This window comes from Camelus bactrianus, chromosome 3, assembly GCF_048773025.1.
Source record: "Camelus bactrianus isolate YW-2024 breed Bactrian camel chromosome 3, ASM4877302v1, whole genome shotgun sequence".
Lineage (NCBI taxonomy): Eukaryota > Metazoa > Chordata > Mammalia > Artiodactyla > Camelidae > Camelus > Camelus bactrianus.
This window is the reverse complement of record NC_133541.1, coordinates 25,542,232-25,555,605: the sequence shown is the minus strand read 5'-3', so window position 1 is coordinate 25,555,605 and position 13,374 is coordinate 25,542,232. Positions and strand designations below refer to the sequence as shown.

The 13,374-nt window shown below is 48.5% G+C and overlaps 1 long non-coding RNA gene across 2 annotated transcripts; it reads right to left on the bottom strand.

Moving 5' to 3' along the window:
• Positions 1–4,758: 4,758 nt before the first annotated feature.
• On the bottom strand, positions 4,759–6,570 carry LOC141575223 (uncharacterized). 2 transcript variants are annotated; one of them, XR_012502642.1, is made up of 3 exons: positions 6,512–6,570; positions 5,725–5,887; positions 4,759–5,046 (listed from the first exon to the last, which is right to left on the bottom strand). It is a non-coding gene; the product is annotated as an uncharacterized LOC141575223 (long non-coding RNA). The 2 variants fall into 2 exon arrangements; XR_012502641.1 differs by lacking the exon at positions 6,512–6,570 and adding an exon at positions 6,100–6,270.
• Between the last annotated feature and the right edge of the window lie 6,804 nt (positions 6,571–13,374).

Sequence of the window (13,374 nt, the reverse complement as noted above, 5' to 3'; positions counted from 1 at the left end):
ATTCAGGCTTCTTAAAGGGGAAGGGGTGAAGTCCTGGTTCCAGCCAGACTCTGGAGATTTGTTAATTTCTTCCTTCCTGCAGCCATTCACAAGTTAGCCTGGTCAGGATGCTTCCTGTGACCTAAACAAAAGTATTTTAGCTTAATGCTCATGACCTGGGAGCCAGGGTTCCCAGCGATGGGCCATTATTTAACGTTATAGGCAACATTTCTTTGGCGATGAACTTGTAGTAGAATACAGCTTCTTCTCTGCTACAGTAGCAGCCACACCTGAGTGTGGGCAGTGGTACCCAAAGCCTGACCTTGACCTGCAGTAGCCGCACTTGGGGACTTGATAGGCATTTAGAATCTGAAGCTCTGGGGCCGGGGCCCTCGGGGTGTGACAGAGCAACCCCCAGGGTTCTGATGCCCAAGCCACTGTCGAGTTTGTGCAGTGGGAAGGGAGGGGGCAAGAGACACAGAAGAGACTGGAGCTTGGGCACCAGAGGCTGGAGGAGTGGAGTCAGGGAGGGGCTGGAGGGTGGGATACAGAAAGCACAAAATTCCAGGTGAGAGAAGAGGCAGTGCCAGTGGTGAGGGTGCCAGGGCAGCTGGCAGCTCAGAGCACGGGCTCTCGTCAGCTTACATTCGGGCTTCGCCACCTGCTGCTGTTCACGACCTGGGCAAGAAGTTTAAATTCTCTGTGCTCCCATCTTGTCTCTAAAAATCTAATGGAGCCAGTAGTGGTCTGAGGTGGGCACTGCCCATGGGCCCTTAAGCCTCGCCCTAGTCCCTTTAGGATACTCCTCCCTGTCATCTTTGCTCTTTCTAGATGTTAAAGTCTGATCTCCCCGTCCAAGTGCCCTGTCCTCACCCCCTAACATGACAGCAGCCCCCAAACAATGACTGCTCTGATGGTTTTGTCAAAACCCCAGCTCTCTTGCCCCTTTATGCCTAAAACTGCTGTGTGTTCTGCACAGATGCCAGTTTCCCATCAGGAATGGGCTCCCTTTACCCTGTGGTAAGTGACACTGTTTATCAGCATTTCACATTCCAGCTTTCCTGGGCTTGCTTCCAAAGGTCACCTTCCAAACAAATAACACGCCCTTGAGGCTTCGTCTCCAGGGCTCCTTTTGGGAAACCATGCTGATCCAAGAACTTGCCCTCTAGGGTTGATGTGAGGATCAATGGAGTCAATGCTGAGAGCTGTGCTTGGCACACAGTGGGTGCTGCGTAAATGATCACCATCGTTATCACGAACTGAGCACTGACTCTTGAGTCAGGATACCTGCCTCTCATCCTGCTTTCCAGCCCGCCAGCAAGGGGAGCCTGAGGAAGCTGGTTACCCTCCCTGAGTGTCAGCTTCTGCCCTTGTAGGGCTACTCTGAGAATGAAATAGAAGAAATCTGCAGGCACTTTGCCAACGGTGAAGGGTTACACCGAAGTGAAAGATAAAAACCAAAGGCTGAGGAAATCGTGCCCAGCTAAACTCCATTTATCCTGGAGCCAGGAACCAGGACTGCCTAGGACCAGAGGGAACCCTCCTGAAGGCAGCGCCCACCCGCCTGGGAGGGTGGGACATGGACAGGGATGCCTCAGCCTTGCTCTTTGACACAGCAGTTTTGGGCACTGCTGAAAATCAGGCCGTTTTGTCCATCCAGTGCTGAGCGCTTGGGGCAGAGTAATCTTAGGATTCACAAGGATTGTATTTTGAGGTATTTTAAATGGGTGTGTTAAAGTGTTGGGCATATAGCTCAGTGGTAGAGGGCATGTTTGGCATACACAAGGTCCTGGGTTCAACTCCCAGTGCTTCCACTAGGGGGAAAAGTAAGGACTAAAATGGGTGTATTAGAAATAGGAGTAATGCCAGATAGGGACATAAATACCCTGCCACCATTCAAATATTTATCTTTTACGAACTAAATCCTCATAACATGAAAAGTACAATGCAGCATACTTATGCCATTAGCATCATGATTAAACTATTTATAAATGGCTTTTTATTGAAGTACAGTTGATTTACAATATTGTGTTAGTTTCTGGTGTAGAGCACAGTCATTCAGTTATACATGTATATTCTTTTTCATATTCTTTTTTATTATAGGTTATTACAGGCTGGTAAATAGTTCCCTGTGGTATACAGTAGGACCTTGTTCTTTATCTGTTGTGTATATAGTAGTTTGTATCTGCTAATCTCAAACTCCTAATTTCTTCCCCCAACCCTTTCCCCTTTGGTAACCATAAGTTTGTTTTCTATGTCTATGAGTCTGTTTCTGTTTTGTGAATAAGTTAATTTGTGTCCTTTCTTTAGATTCCACATAGAAGTGATATCAAATGATTTTGTCTCTGTCTGTCTGACTTACTTCACTTTGTATGATAATCTATAGGTCCATCCATGTTGCTGCAAATGGCATGATTTCATTTTTTATGGCTGAGTAGTATTCCATTTTGTATATATATCACAAATTCTTAATCCAGTCATCTATCAATGGACATTTAGGTTGCTTCCATATTTTGGCTGTTGTAAATAGTGCTACTATGAACATTGGGGTACATATATCTTTTCCAATTAGAATTTTGTCCGGATATATGCTAAATCATATGGTAAGTCTGTTTTATTTTTTTAAGGAATCTCTATGCTGTTTTTCATAGTATCTAAACCAAATTACATTCCCACCAACTGTAAGGAGGATTCCCTTTTCTCTATACCCTCTCCAGCATTTATCGTTTGTGGAGTTTTTAATGATGGCCATTCTGACTGGTGTGAGGTGATACCTCATTGTAGTTTTGATCTGCATTTCTCTGATAATTAGTGATATTGAATATCTGTTCATGTGCCTATTGGCCATTTGTATGTCTTCACTGGAGAAATGTCTGTTTAGGTCTTCTGCCTTTTTTTTTTTTTTTTTTTTTTTTTTGATGGGGTTGTTTGTTTTTTTTGTTACTGAGTTGTATGAGCTGTTTGTATATTTTGAAAGTTAAGCCCTTGTCAGTCGCATCATTTGCAAATATTTTGTCTCATTCCGTAGGTTGTCTTCATTTTGTTTGTGGTTTCTTTTGCTGTGCAAAAGCTTGTACGTTTAATTAGGTCTCATTTATTCATGAATTAGTCTGAATTCATAGTGCAGGGCTAGGGCAAGACTCAGAAATCTTCTCACCTGAACCCTGTGTGTTTTGTCGAAGAAGGCACAACCTCAACAGGCCAAGATGTCAGAGCTCTGAGTTTTCAGCCCGTTTTCCCCCATCTGAGCAGGGCAGGCTGTTTTGAAAGTGGAAGTGTCGGAAGGACCTTCTGGGGACTGTGTGGAGTGTGGTTTGCAGGGGAGAGACAGAGACACGAGATTTATTTGGAGATAACAGCCGTCTGGACTGAGGCCCTGAAGAGCTGAAATAAACCCTTAAAAATGGTGATGAACAAGGTCAAAGGGGCTCACAGAGATATTTTGAAGGGGCAATCTCCTGGTTTTGGTTTTCCACATGTGAAATAACAGAAACACAAACAGAATTAACAGAGCTCCCCTCCCATTTTTAAGTGAACATAGAGAATTCGTCTACAGCGTCCAGAAACTTCCAGTAACTTCCAGTAACTGGTGACTTGTGTCAGGGTCCTGTCTCCCTCTCCTGAGGAGAAGAAAGGCTTCCCGTCGGGCGCGCAGCTTGCCAGTGACTGTTCCTCCAGCAAATGCACGTTTGTGTTTTTTCCCCGATGCATGTTTTCCCTCAAAATGTCCAGGCAAAAGCCAGTGGGAGGCAGTGTGTCCCAGGCAGCCGGCGTTGCTGACAGAAGGCATTCTGGATGGTGGGAGGACTGAGATGTCGCAGCTGCAAGGCTGCCATTGTCCTTGTATTGCCTGCGAAGGGGAGATTTGTCTGGAAAAGGACAGGAGAGTGGACATCAGCTCTTGAAGTGGAGCATTCCCGTAGGGGCGGAGGTGGGGTCCTGGTGAGGGGACGGGCTCCTGGGAGGCTGGCCAGGTCCCCTCCTCTCAGACACAGCGCTCTGCTCCCCACCGGGAAGGGCCAGGCGGCTTAACCCCCATCTCAGCCAGCTTCTCTACCTCAAGAGCCTCAGCGTCGCCAACTGAAAAGTGATAACAACGTGGCAGGAAGCAGCTCAGCCAGGCTTCTGTTTGAGGTGGGGCAGCCTTTCCAGGGGGAGAGGCAGGTGCTGGGAGGAGAGAAACAAGCATCTGAGCGGAGAGGAGACAGCCTCCCAGTGAGGGCCCCGGGCGCTTGGCTTTGGGGGGTTTCTGAGAACGGGGGAGGACTGCGCCCTGTTACCACACAGCTCGCTAGGACAAGTGTGAGGTTTCTGAAGAGGCGGAGGGTGGAAACAGGAGGGGAAAGCTAAGAGCGGTGGCCTTGGAGGCTGAGGCCCAGCATGCCTGCTTCTGTGCTTGGCTCAGAGGACATGAAGCCACCTGACTCTCCTGACGTCCAACGGGCTGCCGCTCCGTGCGACCCGGAAGGAACCATATCTAGGCTTCCTGCTTTCCAAATGTAATAAGCTCTTCAGATTCTTGTCTGACCCTAGGAAGGGGGGGAGATCCCCCAAACACGACTGGGGTTGCATTGCCCACCGCCTTTAAATAAACAACAACACACAGGCCCAGGTTTGTGGGCTCTGAAGCTTGGGGGACTTAGAGAGCAATCTTTAAGGAAAAGAATACAAGGCCATGAACACACAATCAGGCGCAGAAGTGATTATTTATTCTAAACAAGGAATAGCAACTAATCACGAAATTTAAACAACAAGCTGTATTTAGATTCCTGTGGCTGCCATAATAGGACCACGTACTTAGTGGCTTAAAATAACAGAAATGTCTTCTCTCACAGTTCTGGAGGTCAGAAGTTTGAAACCAAGCCGTCAGCCAGGCCGCACTCCCTCCAGGGCCTCTAGGGGAGAATCCTTTCCTGGCGTGTTCCAGCTTCTGGGAGCGTTGGCTTCCTTGGCTTGTGGCTGCATCACTCCAATCTCTGCCTCTGTGGTCACATGGCCTCCATCTCTCCTGTTTGTCTCCTCTGTGTGTCTCTCATAAGGACACTTGTCATTGGATTTCGAGTTCACCTGGATAATCCAGAATAAGCTCATCTCAAAATTCTTAATTATATCCACAAAGACTCTTCTCTTCCTAATACAGGAAAGTTCATGAATTCCAGGGACATGTCTTTTTGGAGGCCACCAGTCAACCCACTAGAACCCACTACAACCAGACAAATACCATAAACATCACAAATCGTGAGAAGATAATGTTACATTTTTTATTAAGTAACTCTCTGACACACTTCCGAATAACTTCTTCCTACAATTTTGGGCTGTATACCCTTTGCCTGCCTCTCCACGTGACAATAATTTTATGATTTCGTTTTCTGTAAAGACAATAGAAAGAAGGTCTGTGTTTAGTCCATCAGTATTTATTTTAAATGTGCATATTATGACCGGTAGTTAGGGGACAGAGAACATGCGACTCCATACATTTGCTGCTTCTAGTGCTGTTCTAGGTCTCTGCCCACAAACTCAGGAATTCTCATAAATTCTATTTCATGTGATTCCTATCAAAACAGGAAAAGAAAAAGTAAGATGCTGTTACTTGATTCCTAGAGCTGATATAACAAAGCGCTACAAACTGGGTGGCTGAAAACAGCAGAAATGTATTCTCTCCCAGGCCTGGAGGCTCTAAGTCCAATGTCAAGGTGTGGGCAGGGCCAGGCTTCATCGGGGACCCTGGGGAGACCCCTTCCTCACCTCTCTGTAGCTCCGGTGTTGCCGTCAATTCGTGGCAGTCCTTGGCCTTCCCTGGTTAGCAGCTGATGGTTCCCATCTTGTCCTCCGTCATCACATGGCATCTCCAGGGTGTCCAAATTTCCCTCTTTGTAAAAGGCCATTGATCATTGGGCTAGGGCCTACCCTACTCCAACAAGAGTAAGCGTATAAGTACGACTTCATTTTAACTGATATTTTAATTATATCTCTGATGAAATAGGGTTTATATTTTAAGGAAGACAAAAACATTTTAAACATAATATTTTTCTCTGCCGGCTTGGGCCTCCCCCCTCCCCTCTAGTGTGCACTGTTCACCTGCAATATGCATTAACCAGGCCTCCCCACGGGTAGAAATACCTGCTCAATCATAAAGATTAGTTTTTCTTCTTTTGGTGCCAGCCTTGTGTAAACAAAAAGTTCTGCAAGCCATATCAGTAAACAAAGAATGCTGAAGCCGTCAAGTCATCAACGGCTCCCGCCACTCCACAGTGTAGACAAGCCTGCAGCCCAGCCTCAGCAGCCACTCACAGTGGTGCACCCTGAGGGGACTCAGAATAAGAAAGGACAGGTTACTGGCCCTACATAGCTAGGTGCTTGTCAAAGGAATGAATTCAATGAGCCCCAATGTTTGCTGCCTCCCATAAATAGAAAAGCGCTAAATTCTTTAACCTGAGATATCTGGTTTTCTTCAGTTAACAAGTAATCTTTTAATGTTCCGACTACCTGGTCTTTGTTGTAAAGCTCCTATATATCCTAGCTCCTCCCCTACCTCTTCAGAGCAGTCCCTCAGAGCGATCTGAGAGGCTGTCATCCCAGCTTGAGTCCTCCAGCCAAATGAAACATAACTCTCAACTTTCAGGCTGCGCGTTTATTTCAGTTGACGCCACAATACTCGTTCTTCTCAAATAGCAGTAACCTTCTACCAAGATGTGTGCTTGACTGTGTGGACTGCTTCACCAAAATCACATATATAGTGCCCTCCCCTAAACTCTTTGGGACAGTCCTCAGAGCTTTCTGAAAGACTATCTCCTGGATTATAATCCTCATGTTGCCGAAAGCTCGGCACCCCGTCCCTGACCAGCCAAATAACTCAAAGACTGCGTCTTGGAGCTTAGAAGAAAAGAGGCAGCTTTATCACTTTGCCAGGCAAAGGGGACTCACAGCAGGCTGGTGCCTTCAAAACTGTGAGCCCACCTTGAGGAGGGGCAAGGTGGTTAGATAGCCAGAGCTCAAACAGTAAAGCATCGATAACAATCAACAGAATCATTTTCTCATCAGAAGATTTAGAATGGTGTCATGATGCCTCCAGGCGACAAATTCTATACAGGCCAGCGGTTAGATCTCTTTACGTGGTCTTCTTGGTAATTCAGGCTATTTTGTAAGGTTACACTCCTGCGATCTTCTCCTTGGAGAACTACTCAGAGACCAAGCATGATTATTACTTTCAATTCCTGGAATAAAGTAGACACAGTAAGATCAATAGCTTTAGTTTTAACGATGGGCCTGGAGCCATAAGTACCAACCAGTCGGTCAGGTTTGCTGACCGTTCTAAGGGCAAGCATAAGAATTAAGCAATCTGTTAGCCTAAATGTGACCATTTTATTATTCCTCCTTCACTCAGATTGGCTCAAATCAAATTCTCTGCTTCTTTCTCAGACTATTAATTACTTTTTCGTCGACATCTGGAAAGACCCTATTTCCAAATAAAGTCACATTCACAGGTACAGGGGGTTAGGACCTCAACCTGTCTTTTTCTGAGACACAATTCAGGTGTATTTGTAACTGTATGGGAGTCATTCTTCAGTATACACCCGGAGAGAGCCTTCGTCTTGGACTATGTGTCAATGAGAAGCAAATTCTCCACTTACGGTTTCACCCACCTGATGGCTGGGACAATCTTCCGTAGGCTAGCTTCCAAATCTGGATGTTTCAAACCTGTTTATTATGTTTGCCATAATTTTCTGGAAGAATAGCATGTATCATAAAATTCAGAAACCCCAAATGAAACACCCTCATAGAGGGACCAAAGAAGAAGCCTGTGTCGTCGAAATGAATGTCTTTGGAGGGTGAGTGTTGCCTCTGGATGGAGAACAGAGTGAGTCCTTAATTCTTGAAGATGTGGAGGGGCACGAGATCTTAACGCTCTCCCTAACTAGCTGTCCATTTGAGGATTTCACCGTGCTCACTCTGGAGGAGTTCCTCAGATCTCACATCTCTCCTGCTTTACTTTAATCCCACCTTTCTGAGTTTAGAGGTCTCAGAACAGACAGTGAGTACTCAGCCTGCTTGCCCTTAAATCCTCCCGTCTGCGTCTGCCGGGTGGGACCTGGCCCAGGCAGCCTGGTCACCGAGCCTGGGCCGGGCTGGCTGCAGGCGCCCCAGCTGCAGAATGACTTCATTTACATTGCTATTCAGAAGCAAATGGCCCAGCTCAACGGAAAGTCTTTCATTTCTAACAGACAAGCCAGTATGTGGCATTTTTCTTTTCCTTACTCTGCAGGGTAAAATGAACCTTGCAGATGTTCCTATAATATTAGGAGAATAAGATTCACAGATGAGCTGCCGAGAGTGGCTTGGCTTTGATACTGGGTTAGCCAGTTGCCATGTGGCCTGTGGTCAAGTCAGAGGGAGCAGCTGGGCATTGCATTTGAGAACTGACTTCATGGCTGTGGTCAGAAGGCCAGAAAGCCTGTTTGTGTAGCGTCTTCCCTCACAAATTACAATGAGTGTGCTTCTCCTGGATAACAAATCCTGCAACGAAAAGGCGCAGATAAGAGCATCTCCTTGTCCTAGTAAAGTGGTGGGGGGCTCGGCTTTCTCTAATCCTGGTGGTGGTGATGGGGCAGTGGAAGTCACTGGGGGAAGCAGAAGGCAGGACCCCTGACCTATCAGGACCCAACTAGGGGTGTCCAGATAAATAAATTCTACAGAATTGGTCCATGGTGACTTGGGAATAGCCATCGCCTCAGTAAGCAGAGACAAATGCATGCTGGGGCTGTTGATTTTGTGGCAGACTCGTTTTACTAAGCCATGGTCAAAGAAACTTTCAAACCAACCAATCAGCTCCCTCCTGCTTCCACAGTGGTGAGGTCAGATCAACCCCAGGCTCCAGGCCCCACATGGACCAAAAGTTTACATTTGGTCCAATACCAAGAGTATACATGTGGGGAAAATTCCCAGGTTCAAAAATCAGAGTCTGTTTAAGAAAGAGTCCAGTTTGCAAATAACCGTTAGAGCTCAACACAGAAAAATTCTCTCTTTTCATGGATGATATGGATGTGGGGGGTGTCACTCCCTTTGAGAGAATTAGCCGCCCTCTTCCCTTCCTCATTCCACGCTGATTTTCACCCTTGTTAAACTGTAGAGGAGGAGGGACCTTTTTCTGCCCTGTGAGGTTTGGCCTCCAGAGCCCTGGTAATTAAACTGACAAAAGACAAATCAACAGGAGAAGAAGAGGCATACACATTTTATTTGATGCTAACATTTGTATGTGAATATGGAATATAATCGTATAAAAGAAATAAAGACTCTCAGAGGTGGTTAGGCCTGGAAATTTACAGACCATTTTTACCAAAAAGAGATAAACTGTGGAGACGTGGCAGACAGGAAAAGGAGTTCAAGCTTCTAGAGGCAGTAAATTGTGGAAAAGTAAATACGTGGGGGAGACCAGTGGAAGGTAAGGGTTGATTAGTAAGATTTGTGAGACAGTCTTCTCCTTGTGTCTCTGGACTGATAAGAGTCTAGGGTCATGTCTGGTGATGAATGGTGATTCACAGCCGCTCTGCTCTTCCCGGCACAAGGGAGGGGGTGGGGGACCCCTCCACAAAGCGAGATTTACGCCCTGTTTTTTGGCAGACAGTGGGAGGCAAGTAGAGAGCTTTTCTGTGTCTTATTAAAGAAATATCAGGGGCCTGGGGATGGTGGCGACTGAGGAGGAAGCAGAAGGCCTGGGCCAGGCTGACCCCACAGGCTGCCTGGGCCACCTCCTCGCGGGCACCCTCTGGCTGACCAGGGCCGTGCTCCCGAGGGCCCTCACTTTTGCGTTTGTGGCGTTTCTGGTGGCCCTCCCCCAGAATGAGCAGCTGATTGGAGGACTGCTGCCCTGCCGTGTACCTGTTACCGACCTGGGTTCATGGGCTCTTTAATCAACAGAAGTTGATAAAAGGTCAGATGAGAAGTTCAGATACAGCTTTCTTTCCTGGGACTCGTGCTGCAGCAGAGGGAGTGGAAACAAGTAACAGCTTCCCTTGCTCGCTCCCCAGGGAGGGGTGAACTCTTCCCTTAAATGGGGTGAGGGTAGGGGCGGGTCCAGGGGTCAGGCTGCTCGCCCCCTTGGTGGTGCTGTGTGCAGCAGTCGTGTGCAGTACTTGTTTCTGCTCCTGACACCTCGGGTTTTGGGTCTTTTTGTATCTTGTGGTTCATAACTAGCCCCAACTGCGCATGCACACAGTTATTTTTAGTCTCGTAGAGTTTCTGTGTATTCTGCTGCTCAGTCCTGTTGCAAGCATTGCAGCCCAGGGTCCTAGGTCCCAGGTCCCAGCCTGTCTCATTTCTAACGAGTGTCCAGCAGCGCCACTTCCAGGGGCGGAGCAGCTGGAATGCTGGGAGCTACACCCCCACTGTCCTCTGGCTGCTGGACTGGTCTCATGTTGACTCCAAACCAGATGCCCTCTCGCTTCTCCGGCCGAACACTTCCTCTTTCACCCTGGTCTCTGGCTGCACCAATATGGTTCTCAGGGCTGCTCCCTGGGTCCTCTGCATGTCGCAGGTCAACGTGGGCAGATCCGGTAAGAGGGAAGGATGGGGAACCCATAGTCCAGGCTTGGGGCCACTCAGGTCCTGGTGATGTTACCTGCAGAGCACACTGAGGCCTCCCGGCAGAGGAGAGACTGAGTGAGCTTTCCTCTTATGTTAGTTCAGAAAGTATCACCCATTTCACTTAGACTGTGGTCGATGCTGCTAGTCACGTTTATCCCAAATCCAGGAGCCTTTCTTCTTTGGGAATAATGGCGATTCTGTGGGGAGAGTCGTGGCCACACCTGAAGCCGTGGTGCCAGCCTCCTGAGCGGGGAGGGCCGGGGGATGGAGGGCGAGGTCGCTGGCTGGGCTGCTGGGGGCCCTCCAGTGCTGGGGCTTCATTCAGAGGCTTCTACTCCCACCTGCTTCTTCCTTGTTGGAGAGGAACCGATCCCAGGGGTCGCAGATCAGGCCGGCCCTGCTGGGAAGAACAGGCTCCCAGGCCAAGCAGATCAGAGGTGGTGTGGCTCCAGGAGGCGGCAAGATGATCAGAAAGATCAGGCGGGAACATGGATGGGGCGTCAGTGTGGCACGTGGCTTGGGTTAGTCCTGGATGAAAGTCAAGGGGCCCTGAGCTGCTGTGCTGCGTTTGAGCCAAGAGAGGAGGGGGATGCAAGAATCACCTACCAGGGGAAGCACAACGAACTCTGTGAGAACAGGCGAAGCCTTGAGAGAAAGTTCTGGGGTCGGGGTCGGTGTGCCTGTAGACACGTAGGGTTCTGTGTGGACATGGAGGGGGTGATGTCTGCGCAGACAAGCAGGAGGTTAAGCACCTCTGGGAATCCTGATGTGACATCGGGGTGGGGGCACCCCCAGGAGCCTGTGTTATCTGGGAGGAAATCTTCATTTGGTGGCCTGATAGTCTGGGGTGCTGGCCCAGGTCGAGGGACTGGCAAGGTCCTGGGTCACAACAGCTAGACACCTGACTCCTTCAGTGCCACTTGCTGGTTTATTTAGAGCGGTCCCAGGACTGTGCCAATGAGCTGGGACCCAGCTCCTGTCATCTGGGTCCTGGGTCCTGGTCCTGAGCAAGTGTGAGTGATGCTCAGTGTGGAGCAGAAGGCACCCCCCCCCAAATTCAGTCTACGAGAAAGAAGACTGGACTGTCAATCACCCCGACTCCCTGTCCTGACCGCCCTCCCTGCTCCCCGGGGACCTCTTGTGGATGTTACTGTTGACCAGCAAACACCCTGGTGGTCAGAGCTGGAACTGAAGCAGGAACTTTGGGAAACTTCAGCACCGTTGGTGTTGTGGTGTGAGCTGGGTATATCAGAATATAGTACAGTGCGGATGCACCATGCGTTCAGTTCCATATGGAAACTGGGCTGGGTTCCTGGAGAAAGGATATTTACATTTGATTTATGGTATTTTCTTTTCCAAGGCCCAGGTGGTGAGGGTGGAAATAGAGGTTGGCGCCCAGTGGGTGGAGTGTGACTCGTGCCCAGTGGGCAGCTGCGAGGTGAGTGATGCTGCCTTCACTCCTGTCTGCTCCTGCCCACCTGGGATTCACAGGCTGCTGCCACCTGGGGCGTCTGACCTCCATGGTGGCCACAGGCAGCCACTGCCCCCCTTCAGTCTCTCTGCTCAGTGGGTGTTCACCAGCACAAGAGGAATCTGGGTGGGTTTTTCTTGCCATCTAAGAGGCTGCTATTTCTTGGGACATGTGATTTTAACCCATGCCAGAGGAGGGAGAATGGTAGGTATGTTTATCCCACTTGAACAGCTGGAGTTACAGAGAATGGGAGGACAGTGCCCAAGCCAGCATCCTGCACAGAGGACACTGCCAATCTGTAACCCCTGGCTAGGTAGGGCAAGCTCTCCCGGGCCTAGCAGCCAGGAAAATCGTATCCACTGTCAGTTTTACTTTAAACAGTATTTCCTAGCCATGCACAGAATCTGCTTCTCAGGAAAGATGTTTGAAAACGAGCCTAACTACACGTGGCCCAAAATAAGAGTCTTGTATTTTTTCACTGGGAAAGAAGTTCTGCTCCCCTCCACTTGGGTATGTTAAAAGATGGGATTGGAATTAATTTAACTCACTAAATCAAAATAAAATAAAACTCTGTCTTCTCAGGAAAAAAGGAGAAATATCAGAACTGGATAGTAAAGTGGTAGAAACAGGTTTTATGCAGGACTACCGCAGCAGGGAACAGGAGATCTCAGCATAGAACTGGGCTCAGCTCCAAACACAGCAGCGTGGGCAAGCGGGGGATTTTAGCCAAGGAGCAGGGCGGGGGTCAGAGGAAGGAAATTACAAGGGGAAGCATCAAGGGTAGGGGGGAATTTTGCTAAACCAACCTAGTGGGATTCTTGCCGAAGGCAGGCCAGAGTGATCAGACATCACCCGGGTGGTGATGGAGGATGAGGAACCTGATATCAAGGGTGATCAGATATGGAAGGTGGGGATTCTAGCTAAACTGACTTAGCAGGATTGCTGATTAGACAATGAAGAGACGAACATGCAAGTACAAAAGTTGAGGTCTAATCAAGCAGAGGGTCAGAGGAGTCTAACTAAAGTTTGCTCAAGGAGAGACTCTGTCAGTCTGCTGTTTCTCAATTGCTTTCAGCTCATTATTTATCTCATAAGTGACCAACATGCCCACTTCTGTGCATGAAATCCATCATCAGGTTCCCATGGAGACCAGCCTTTCCACGAGCTGCTCCCAGCGATGACCCAGTGTGGCAGGGACAGCAGACAGGCCCGTTCCTGGGATGGGTGCCTTTGGCTCGAGGACTCCCCATCGGCCTTGCCAAACTTCCCTGAAAGTCCTGCAGCCCCAAACCAGGGAACCTGATTGGAAAGTGACTTTGCAAGGTTTAGGAAAAGCACTTGGT